Source organism: Bos grunniens, chromosome 7, assembly GCF_055505025.1.
Source record: "Bos grunniens cultivar Pamir isolate PY7600 chromosome 7, Bosgru_T2T1.0, whole genome shotgun sequence".
NCBI lineage: Eukaryota > Metazoa > Chordata > Mammalia > Artiodactyla > Bovidae > Bos > Bos grunniens.
The window spans coordinates 15,498,309-15,509,723 of record NC_141171.1 but is presented as its reverse complement, the minus strand read 5'-3'; the positions used below and the strand labels follow the sequence as shown (position 1 = coordinate 15,509,723).

At 47.7% G+C, this 11,415-nt stretch overlaps 1 long non-coding RNA gene and 1 pseudogene across 1 annotated transcript; one reads left to right on the top strand and one right to left on the bottom strand.

Moving 5' to 3' along the window:
* Window positions 1-640: 640 nt before the first annotated feature.
* Window positions 641-2,888, top strand: LOC147368601 (uncharacterized). Its single transcript, XR_015166696.1, has 2 exons — window positions 641-856; window positions 2,538-2,888. It is a non-coding gene; the product is annotated as an uncharacterized LOC147368601 (long non-coding RNA).
* A 5,091-nt stretch (window positions 2,889-7,979) lies between these two features.
* On the bottom strand, window positions 7,980-11,026 carry LOC147368600 (ATM interactor-like; annotated as a pseudogene).
* Window positions 11,027-11,415: the final 389 nt, after the last annotated feature.

Below are 11,415 nucleotides of genomic sequence, written 5' to 3'. Positions count from 1 at the left end.
GGCGTAAAAGCACATAGAGACTAATCCCCAGCTGCTCTGATTTTTCTTCAAGTTGACTTGTGGAGTGAATATAAACTTTCTCTTTAAATTATTGATTGATTGATTGATTGGCTGCAAATTGGCTGCCGTGGGTCTTCGTTGCTGTGTGCCGGCTTTCTCTAGTTGTGGTGAGCAGGGGCTACTCTCTAATTACGGTGTGCAAGCTTCCAGCTGCAGTGGCTTCTCTTGTTGCAGAGCACAGGCTCTAGGCAAGTGAGCTCCAGCAGTTGCGGCCCACAGTATGCAGGATCTTCCCAGACCAGGATGCAGACCTGTGTCCCCTGCATTGTCAGGTGGATTCTTCATCAGTGGACCAGGACCACTAGGGAAGTCCCCAGTATGAACTTCTGAGGTGGACTTTTTGTTCTTTTTCTTTCTTCTTTTGTGTTTGTGCTTTAAGACAAAGGGCACAAACATCTCTGCTTTATCAGGCTGTGGATCTGTAACAAACCTTCAACAGAGGGTGGACTGGAAGGTTTTCCTGAGAGCCTCTCTGGTGATTTTGCAGACTGCATCTTCACAGTGGTTCACACAGAATTTGTAGCAGTCACGTGTCCTTAGAGCTGCTGGCATATTAATTTCTTCACACTCTTTTTGCCAGGGTAATAGCTAGAATGATTGCTGCTCAGAGGACCAGGCCCAGCTGTCTCCATGGTAACATTATACCTTACCAATGTCACTTGCATTGCTCCAAGAATACAGCTCATAGGATCAGGCCCAGTCATCTCCATGGTAACGTTGTACTCTACCAGCATCACCTTCATCTCCCCAGGAATGTGGTTGCACAGGGACCAAGGCAGACCTGCGAGGGAAAAAGGTACCTGCACAGTTTAAATCTCCACTGATACAATCTCCGTCTCTGTAGATCAAGTTTACTATGTTTTAAGAGCAGAAGGTTTCTTAATAGGTCTCAACTGTTTTGCAAGCTGGCATTTCAAAGCAGAGCTTCACAGAAGAATGGCCTGAAATCCTACAGGTGAAAGTATCTTCCAGTGACCACATGCTGGAGTAGAACAGCCTCCAAGCTCTGGTCTCAAGAGTAGAGACAATTAGGAATCTTGCTTTTTGAAAAAGATGTAGCATTTTGATGGCAGAAAACCTATGGCCATTGGGACCTAGGACTCCCCTGGTGGCTCAGTAATAAAGAATATGCCTGCCAACGCAGGAGATGCAGGTTTGATCCTTGGGTCAGGAAGATCCCCTAGAGAATATGGCAACCTACTCCCGTATTCTTGCCTGGGAAATCCCACGGACAGAAGAGCCTGGCGGATACAGTAGCAAGGAGTCGGACGCGAATGAGGGCTGCCCTGGGTCTTAGTTGAGGTATGAGGGCTTCTAACTGCGATGGCGTCTCTTGTTGTAGAGTATGGGCTCTAAGTGCATGGGCTTCACTACTCGCAGCTTGCAAGCTCAGTAGTACTGGCACACGGACTTAGTTGCTTCATGTCATGTGGGATCTTCCCGGACCAGGGATGGAACCCGTGTCCTCTACATTGCAAGGCGATTCTTAACCACTGGACCACCAGGGAAGCCTTGAGGCTAATGTATTTTAACATTTATTGGTTGATGTTTTTGGATGCATAACGTTTGAAGATGCGATTCTGTGACACCAATAACTGAAAAACAGCGGGATGGGGCCGTAAAGAGGTGGTTTTGTGTGTTATTGACATTAAGCTGGCATGAATCCAGATTTGAGTATTATAACTTTAGGATGTTGACTGCGATCCCCATGGTAACCGCAAACAAAATGGCTATAGAATATACACAAAAGGAAATAGGAGAAGCATTTAAATGTTTCCCTAAAGAAATTAAACACAGAAGAAAACGTAATGCAGGAAATGAAAGACAAAAGAGCTGTAAGTTATATAGAGAACAATTATCAGTGTGACAGAAGTAAGTCCTTCTTTACCAGTAGTTGTTAAGAATAAAGGAATTTCTAGGACTTCCCTGGTGGTCCAGAGGCCAAGACTCCTCGCTCCCAATGCAGGGGGCCCCAGGTTGATCCCTGGTTGGGGAACTAAATCAGCAACCAAGAGTTCGAATGTCACAGCTAAAAAGACTCCACAGGCCCCAGCTAAGATCACAGATCCAGCATGCCACAACTAAGACCCGCAACAGCCAAATATATGAATAATAAAAATTTTTTTTAATGAATGATGAAACTTCTGACATTTGCTACAGCCTGAACAAACCTAGAGGACATAATACTGGGTGAAATAAGCCAGACATGAAAGGACAAATACTGTAGGATTTCTCTTATGGGAGGTCCCTAGATTCATAGAGACAGAAAGTAGGGGAGCGAGGCCCAGTGACGGGGAGGGGGATGGGGAGGGAATGTTTAAAGGGGACAGAGTTTCACTTTGGGAAGACGAAAAGAGTTCTGGAGATGGACGGTGGGGAGGGTTGCACGACAATGTGAATGTACTTAATGTCACCGAACTATACACTTAAAAATGGTTAACACAGTAGATTTTATGTTATGTATATTTTGCTGCAAGGTGAAACCAGTCAATTCTGAAGGAAATCAACCCTGAATATCCTTTGAAATGACTGATGCTGAAGCTGAAACTCCAGTATTTTGTCCACCTGATGCGAACAGCCAACTGATTAGAAAAGACCCTGATACTGGGAAAGACTGAGGGCAAAAGGAGAAGGTTGCGGCAGAGGATGAGATGGTTAGATACCATCACCGACTCCATGGACATGAGTTTGAGCAAGCTCTGGGAGACAGCAGAGGACAGGGGAGCCCAGTGTGCTGCAGTACATGGAGTTGCAGAGTCAGACATGATTTAGTGACTGAACAACAACAAAAGTTTTACCGTAATAAAATTTTTAAATAAAAAAAGAAATGAGCTATTTGTCTTTAATGAAGACAGAGTTTCAGTTTCACAAGGTAAGAAGAGTTCTGGAGATGGATAGTTGACTATGGCCACACACAATGTGACTGTATTTACACTATGACCACCACTGAACCGGATGCTTAAAAATGATGACAATGGTCAACGTTATGTATGCGTGAGTGCGTGCTCAGTTGCTTCAGTCGTGTCCGCCTCTTTGCGACCCTATGGACTATAGCCCACCAGACTCCTCTGTCCATGGGATTCTCCAGGCAAGGATTCTGGAGTGGGTTGCCACACCCTCCTCCAGGGGATCTTCTTGACCCAGGGATCGAACCCATGTCTCCTGCATCTCCTGCACTTGCAGATGGATTCTTTACTCACTGAGCCACCCGGGAAGCCCAAATGTTGTGTATATTTCACCACAATTAACAAAAGAGCATATTGAAAAATGAAAAGAGGAAAAAGAGCTATCAAACCGTGAAAAGACATGGAGGCACCTTAAGTGCACATTTGCTTTGTAAAAGAAGCCAGTCAGAAAACACTGTGTACCATATGACTCCAACCATAGGACATTCTGGTACCAGGCTCCTCTGTCCATGGCATTTCCCAGGGAAGAATACTGGATTGCCATTTCCTTCTCCAACAGAGATGGTAAAATCTCCGTAGTTGCTGGGAGGTTGGACAGAGGGAGAAACAGGTGGAGCCCAGGGGATCTTTAGGGCAATGAAACTCTTCTGTACAATCCTGGGTGGGTAGTCATCATTATTTTCCAAAAGTCATAGAACTGCACAACACTGAGAGTGAGACCCACTCTGAATTATGGGCTTTAACTAATAACGCATCAATCTTGTTATTCAATAGCTCAGTTGTGTCTGACTCTTGGACTACAGCACACCGGGCTTCCCTGTTCTCCACTGTCTCCCGGAGTTTGCTCAAACTCACGTCCAGTGAAGATCAGTCTTACTTCATTCTTTAGCACAGCTGCACCACACTCCTGCAAGATAATAACTGAGGAGACTCGGGGGGAGAAGTAAGGGAATTGGGCAGGTATATGGAAACTCTGTATTCATTTCTCAGTATTTCTGTAAACCTAGAACTATAAAACAAAGGGTTATTAATTTTTAGAAAATGCACAGGCCAACCCAGCTACCAAGGACCAAGTCCAGCTTGGTACCAGGGCCCAAGACCACGTGACCTGGTGGTCTCAGCCCACCCACACTGTGTCCTTGGCCTGGGACGCCCCTGCCTACCCCGAGATCTCCAACCCCGGGCTGGACTCCCCAGCAATCTTCATGACCTCTGGCCCCTGGAGGCGGGTGGGTATTTAAGTAAGATTTTTGTTTGTATGTTTTGTACCCTTTTTTTCTTTCCTTAAACCACACTGCATACCCTGTGGGATCTGTCCAGGGATTGAACCTGGGTCCCTGGCAGTGGAAGCCTGGAGTCCTAACAAGTGGACCTCCAGGAAATTCTTTGTTTTTTTTTATTTTTATTTTATTTTATTGATGTGTTTCTTTTTGCCTACACTGTGTCTTCATTGCTTCAGTGAGCAGGGGCTACTCTCTAGTTGTGGTGAGTGGGCTTCTCATTGCGGTGGCTTCTTTGTTTCTGAGCACAGGCTCTGGGGTGCTTCAGCACGCAGGCTCAGTAGCTGTGGCTCACTGGCCCTGGAGGGTGGGTTCGGTAGTTGTGGCACATGGGCTTAGTTGCACCGACATGTGAGGACCAGGGATCAAACCCATGTCCACTGCATTTGCAGGGAGATTCCTATCTACTACGCCACCAAGGAAGTCCCCCAGGTTTATTTTTTATATGTATACTACAGTTGATGTATAATATTATATGTTACAGGTATACAGTATAGTGATTCATGATTTTTAAATGTTATACTTCATTATAGTTATAAATTATTGGCTTTATTTCCCATGCATGGGAGTTCAGTCACTCAGTCGTGTCCAACGCTTTGGGACTCATAGACTGCATCCTGCCACGCTCCTTGGTCCATGGAATTTTCCAGGCAAGAATACTGGAGTGGGTTACCATTTCCTACTCCAGGGGATCTTCCCAACCCAGGGAGTGAACCCCTGTCCCCTGCATCTCAGGCACTGGCAGCTGGATTCTTTACCACTGTACCACCTGTTTAATATACCCTTGTAGCTTATTTTATACTAGTACTTCTTACTCCACTACCCTTATGTTGCCTCTTACCCCATCCCTCTCCACACTGGTAACCACTGCTAACCACCAGTTCCCCAAGCCGGGATTGAATCCATGCCCTCTTCAGTGGAAGCATGGAGTCTTAACTGATGAACAGGTAGGGAAGTCTCTAGTTTCTTCTCTGTTGATAAGGATGTGTGAGTGTCTGAGGAACCCAAGTGCCATGGCGGGTGGACATGAGCTAGATTTCATTTAAGTCCTCTTTTGAGTCGATTTATCTTTGTCCATGTTGTTCTGGATTCGCCAGAATGAGCTGATATCATTTTCCTTAAAAGGGGCTGAGGACAAGAGACTAGGAAATAAGGAATGATAAATAGTTTAAAAGCTCCAGCTTCCGGAATTCCCTGGCAGTCCAGTGGTTAGGACTTTGTGCTTCCACTGCAGGGGGCACAGGTTTGATCCCTGGTTGGGGAACTAAGATCCCACATGCAGTGAGGCATGGCTAAATACATAAATTTAAAGTTCCAGCTTCACTCAAGTTTTCATGGGAACACTTACAAGGCTTTGCTGTTGTTGTTCAGTCACTCAGTCATGTCTGACTCTTTGTGACTCCATCAATTGCAGCACACCAGGATTCCCTGTCCTTCACCATCTCCCTGAGTTTGCACAAACTCGTGTCCATTGAGTCAGTGATATCATCCAACCATCTCATCCTCTGTGGTCCCCTTCTCCTCTTGCCTAATTTTGTCTCAATAGGATTCAGTGTGTAATAATTTATTATGAATTCATAATTAAAAACCTATTTGTGAGCTTCCCAGGTGGCTCAGTGGTAAAGAATTTGCCTGCCAGTGCAGGAGTCATGGGTTCAATCCCCAACCCAGGAAGATGCCACATGCTGGAGCGACTGAGCCCTGCTCCCCAACTACTGAAGCCTGTGCTCCACAACAAGAGAAGTCACCACAGCGAGAAGCCTGTGCACTGCAGCCACAGTCATCTCCTCTCACCTCAGGTGGAGAAAAAGCCTGCACAGAAACCGCAGACCCAGCACAGCCAAAAAAAATTTAATTAAAAAATAAATATTTGTAGGCATAAGATTCCTTTTTCTGTGCGTAGTCGCTCAGTCATGCCTGACGCTTTGCAACCCCCTGGACTGTAGCCCTCCAGGCTCCTCTGTCTATGGGGATTTTCCAGGGAAGAATACCGGAGTGGGTTGCCATGCCCTCCTCTAGGGGATCTTTCCAACCTAGGGATCAAACCCAGGTCTCCTGCATTGCAGGCGGATTCTTTACCATCTGAGCCACCAGGGAGGTTCTTATTCTGAGGCCTTAATAAATACATTCTGAAAAAAATCGGTCAGTATTTCTAAAGCAGGCGCTATCTTCCCTAAAGTGCCCTGACAACACAGGGTGAAAACAAGGCCGGCTGCACACACCCGGGAAGGCAGGTCCACCCGCTGCCTTCAACAGCCGTTTATCATGGTCACTACATAAAGGGGAGGGGGCCTCAGACCCAAGGATCCCAAGCCACCTCCCTCCTGCCGGGCCCCTGATTTCTCATCCAACTAGACACAAGCATCAGGGATTGCCATCCCGGGAAATCGGACATGGGGCTGCTTTTCCTCCCTGCTCCTCACCCCCCACCCCCCAACGCCAAGCTCATCTCTACAGATGGCAGATCCAGCTGACTCTTCAGTTAGCTTCTTTGGGGGCAAGATTCTGGACAAACCCCATAAATGCTGAACTACAAACCACCCCATATATACCCTGATTACACCCTGACCCATCTATCCTCCCCTCATCCCTTCCAGGGACAACATCCAGTCATGAAACCCTGCTTTTTAATCCAAAGGAAACAAGTCCAACTAATTTCTCCTACCAGTGGTTTCCCCATAACCCTGTGTGTGTGTGTGTGTGTGTGTGTGTGTGTGTGTGTGTTAGTTCCTCAGTCGTGTCCAACTCTTTGCGACCCCATGGATTGTAGCCCACTAGGCTCCTCTGCCCATGGGATTCTCCAGGCAAGAATGCTGGAGTGGATTGTCATTTCCTCCATCCCCAGGGGATCTTCCCGATCCAGGGATCGAACTTGGGTCTCCTGCATTGCAGGCAGATTCTTTACCACCTGATCCACAGGGGAAGCCCACCCGATCAACCCTAGTTGGAGGCAAAGACCAGCTCTACTCTAGTGCAGTAACCGTGGGTCAGGATGCAGAGGAAACGACTGGTGCAGCCCTGGTGAGAGAGAAGAGGTTCTGGTGCCTTCTGATGGTCATCTCATGCCACAGCTCGTCCTAAGCCGCTCCGTGGCGTCTGCTATAATCTGCCCACAAAAGCAGCTCCAAAGATACCTTTTACAATAGGTGAGTGGATGCACAAATGGTGGCACATCCGGACAGTGGCGTACAGTGGACGACAATAAACGAGCTGTGGGGGAGGGATGTGTTGGGAGTTCTGGATAAGTAGATGCAAACTACCATACATCGAATGGATAAACAACAAGGTCCTACTATATAGAACTTTCCTGGTGGCTCGGTTGGTAAAGAATCTGCCTGCGATGTGGGAGACCTGGGCTCAAACCCTGGGTTGGGAAGATTCCTTAGAGGTATCTATATCTATTTATCTGTATGTACACACACATATATATTTTTGGCCATACCCCATGCTTGCAGAATCTTAGTTTCCCAACCAGGGATTGAACCTGGGTCCATGGCGGTGGAGACATGGAGTCCTAACTACAGGACTGCCAGGGAATTCCCTCCCTGTTTTTAATTTTTTTTTTTTCAGATCAACATCTTACACTTTATAATACACTCACAAATTTTCACACAAATTTCATGTTTACAAGTACAAAAAGGCAAAGAACCTCAAAGAATCGAAGTTACTGTATCATCGACTACATTCAATAGAGTTAATACTGTTGTCCTCCTTCGTCTTCTAAATCCAGAAGGGAACCGTGAATCCATCCCCCATGTGGACTCCACTTTCAGAAGTTGCAGACTGGCTGTAGTTCTGCACACATCTGGGTTTCAACAGAGCTGAGCTGAGATTCCATTGTGTTCCAGGCCAGATCGGCCAGAAGAAAGTCATCCATTGCTCGAGTTTCATTGCTGGTGAAGAATAAGCTCCCTGAAGTTTCGAAGCCAGAATTCGTGGTCTGTGTTTCAGCACTGTTCAACTGAACTTTGTTTTCCAGGGCAGGCAGGTTTTTAAGCAGTGGAGATTCCGTCAGTCTGGGTATCTGTGTCAGATGAATCAGTACTCAAGAAAAAGCTGGAATATTTCAGGATACTTCCCAGCGGCAGACAAGGGCTCCTGTCTAAAAAGAAGTTCAGGTCCATCTGTGTCTGCGTGTCAAAGATTTCAAGGCCTGAGAAGCTAGAATTTCCCCTGAAACTGTTGGCCTGGGTAGAGGGGTCTGCAAGGAAGAAGTCAGTTTGGGTTTCTGTGTCCAGTGATTCCAAGACTGGCTCAGTGGTCATGGTGCTAAGCTCACTCACCTTGGTTTGCATCTGGATATTTGAGAACTCTTCGATATCAAAATCAATTGCAGGATTCTGAGCTGGGCCAGATAGAAGATGGGTCCAGTATTTGTGTCAGACAAAAGACTATGATTGTCCAGGGTCTGACCAGGCAGGTTATTTGACAAGATGTTTTCTAGATCACTTAATAAATCCATGATCGGGATCTAATTATCTATCATGTTCTGTGATGAAAGCATACTATTCAGTGTACTGAAGTTTATAATTGGTGCAGATTTCTCAATATCTTGAGTTAAAGTTTTAGGGTGGTTCTGAGGTAACAAGTCATGAGTTACAATCTCTGCTACTAAGCTGCTGCTTATAATATTGTCTGTAGACACACGATATGATGAATGGACACTCTCAAAAATGTCTCCACACATTACAGCTTGGTCCATCTGTACTTGGCCATCTGCTGGACGTTGCATCCCACTGGTCTCAGTTTCTCTGGAGATCCCACCTGGCTGGAAACTGGCATCTATAAATGTATCAGTCTGAGCAGTGATAGATAAGGTTACCTTAGAACTGGGCAAAAAAGTCTGAGTTTGAACACTAATGGGAAGGGAAACCTGGAAACCAAATGTCAAATCAGTTTGCAAACAGGACGACACAGAGGAGTCAGGGCTGGCCCACTGTGCAAATGGCATAAATTGTGGTGTGGTGTGGGACAGATCTGTCTGTACATTGATTGAAGAAATGCGGTTCTTCTGACATGTGTTCCCAAGTTCTTGTAATGGGTTAAATGGACTTTTACCCAAGTTCAGTTGAACACCTGTGCTAATCAGCTCAACAGCAACAGGATTTACAATTTTTAAGAGAGGGAGGCTCTCCTTGAGAGAGCAGGCCTCCAAATCCAGGCTGAGGATCAGGGTTCCAATGGACAAGGGTAGTAAGTGCACGGCACCGGGGGCAGAGCCCTGATGGTCGACACCCAACACCATAGGCTGGGCTGATGAGTCAGCTGTAGGCACAAAGACAGGCACAGGACAAAACACTTTGAGCTTTGGTAAAAGCAACATCTGAAAAAAAAAAAGCAACATCTGAGGGTACCTTGGAGCTGCTGCAAGAGTCTACTGTTTGGCATTAGAGCTGCAAGAGTTTTCAAAAGAAGCCACCAGCTTTATTTCTGAAGTTTCTAGTTCTGGAGCGTCTGGCCGTGGAATTGGTTGGTCGCTCAGTGAATCGGCAGTCTTCCTGGACAGCTTCCGGCTGTGCGGACAGCTTCCGGCTCTGCAGGCAGCTTCCAGTTTCCTTTCCTTACTAGGTGGGTCCCTGTGCCCTTCAGGGATCTCACGCCAGTTCGGTAGATGTGGGACCGTAATGCAGTCCTGCTGGCATAGGGACGGCCACACGTGCACTGGAAGGTCTTGCCACAATCCTCTGCATGTCTTTTCAGGTCCCACTCGATGCCATACGAATTGCTGCACTTATTATATTTATGCTTCTTTTCAGCATGCATTTTCATAAAATGCTGTTTTACGAAAATTGAGAAAATGGTCTGTCAGGGCCTCTAGGGCGTCATTCAATTGGACAACAGTAGAATTTCAGTATGATGGCACCCTACTCCGGTACTCTTGCCTGGAAAATCCCATGGATGGAGGAGCCTGGTAGGCTGTAGTCCATGGGGTCACAAAGAGTTGGACACGACTGAGCGACTTCACTTTCACTTTTCACTTTCACGCATTGGAGAAGGAAATGGCAACCCACTCCAGTGTTCTTGCCTGGAGAATCCCCGGGACGGGGGAGCCTAGTGGGCTGCTGTCTATGGGGTCGCACAGAGTCGGACACGACTGAAGCGACTTAGCAGCAGCAGCAGCAGCAGAATTTCGGTACAGTTTTCAAATCTTTTATTGTTGGATTCACTATGCCATCCTACAGGCGGTGGTAGCTCTTGACCAGGTACATGTTGAGCGCAGGGCAGTTGGGCAGGATCTCGCTGCAGCTGCGCACCATGCACAGGATGTTGGTCCTCACGGCCCAGGACAGCTCGCTCACTGGTGGCTGGATGAACTCTGGGGCCGGCGACACTGACCCCGTGGGCTGCTGCCTTGCCACCGTGGGTTGGAGCTGGCTGCCTATCAGCTGCCTGGGGGGACCCCAAGGACCCGAGGCAGCGGCGGCACCACTTACAGCCACCGGGACAGCTAGGGCACCCGAGGCAAGAGTCACGGAATCTGCCTCAGAGGCTGCCATGACTCTTGCACCGCAGCTGGACCCGTTTTTAAATTTTGAGCTTTTTAAGCTTACATGCTTTTGCTGGTTAGGACCTGCACTTGCTGGTGCCAGGTGACACCTGTCCCTGGTCACCTTCCCCTGCCTGGTGACAACACACTCCTCTTCCATGCCTGGCCTTCAGGTGTATGGGCTCAGTGCTGCCCCTGACCTCTGACCTGCCCCCATTGTGGGGTGGAAAGGCAGCGACCCCTCAGTTCTGCCTGTGGCCCACACCCACTGTTTCATGTCCGTAGGTGTTCATTCGAGGCCCCTGTGTCTCTTTCTGACCTGCTCTGGCCCTCGCCTGCCCTGTTCCATCTCTTCTGCCCTGTCCCTGGGTGCATTTCCATCAAGGGGACACGGCTTGAGCAGCAAGAGGTCTGATGGGTAAAAGCATCACCTTGTCTCTTGTAGATTCTTTGGGGACAGAGGCCCCCGGGTGGGTGACTCCATCCTTCCTGGCAGAGGTGATGCTGAGCCCCCAGTACTGAACAACAGCCAGGATTTGCAGTCCCCTCCTGGCTCCAAGGAGGGAGTGGGCTGCAGCCAGAGGTGCCCGTGTCCCTGTGAGGAGTCTCAGAGCTTCCACACCTGACCCAGAGGAGAACATGAAGCAGGGGAGAGAGGATGCAGGAGGAGGTAGAAGAGATG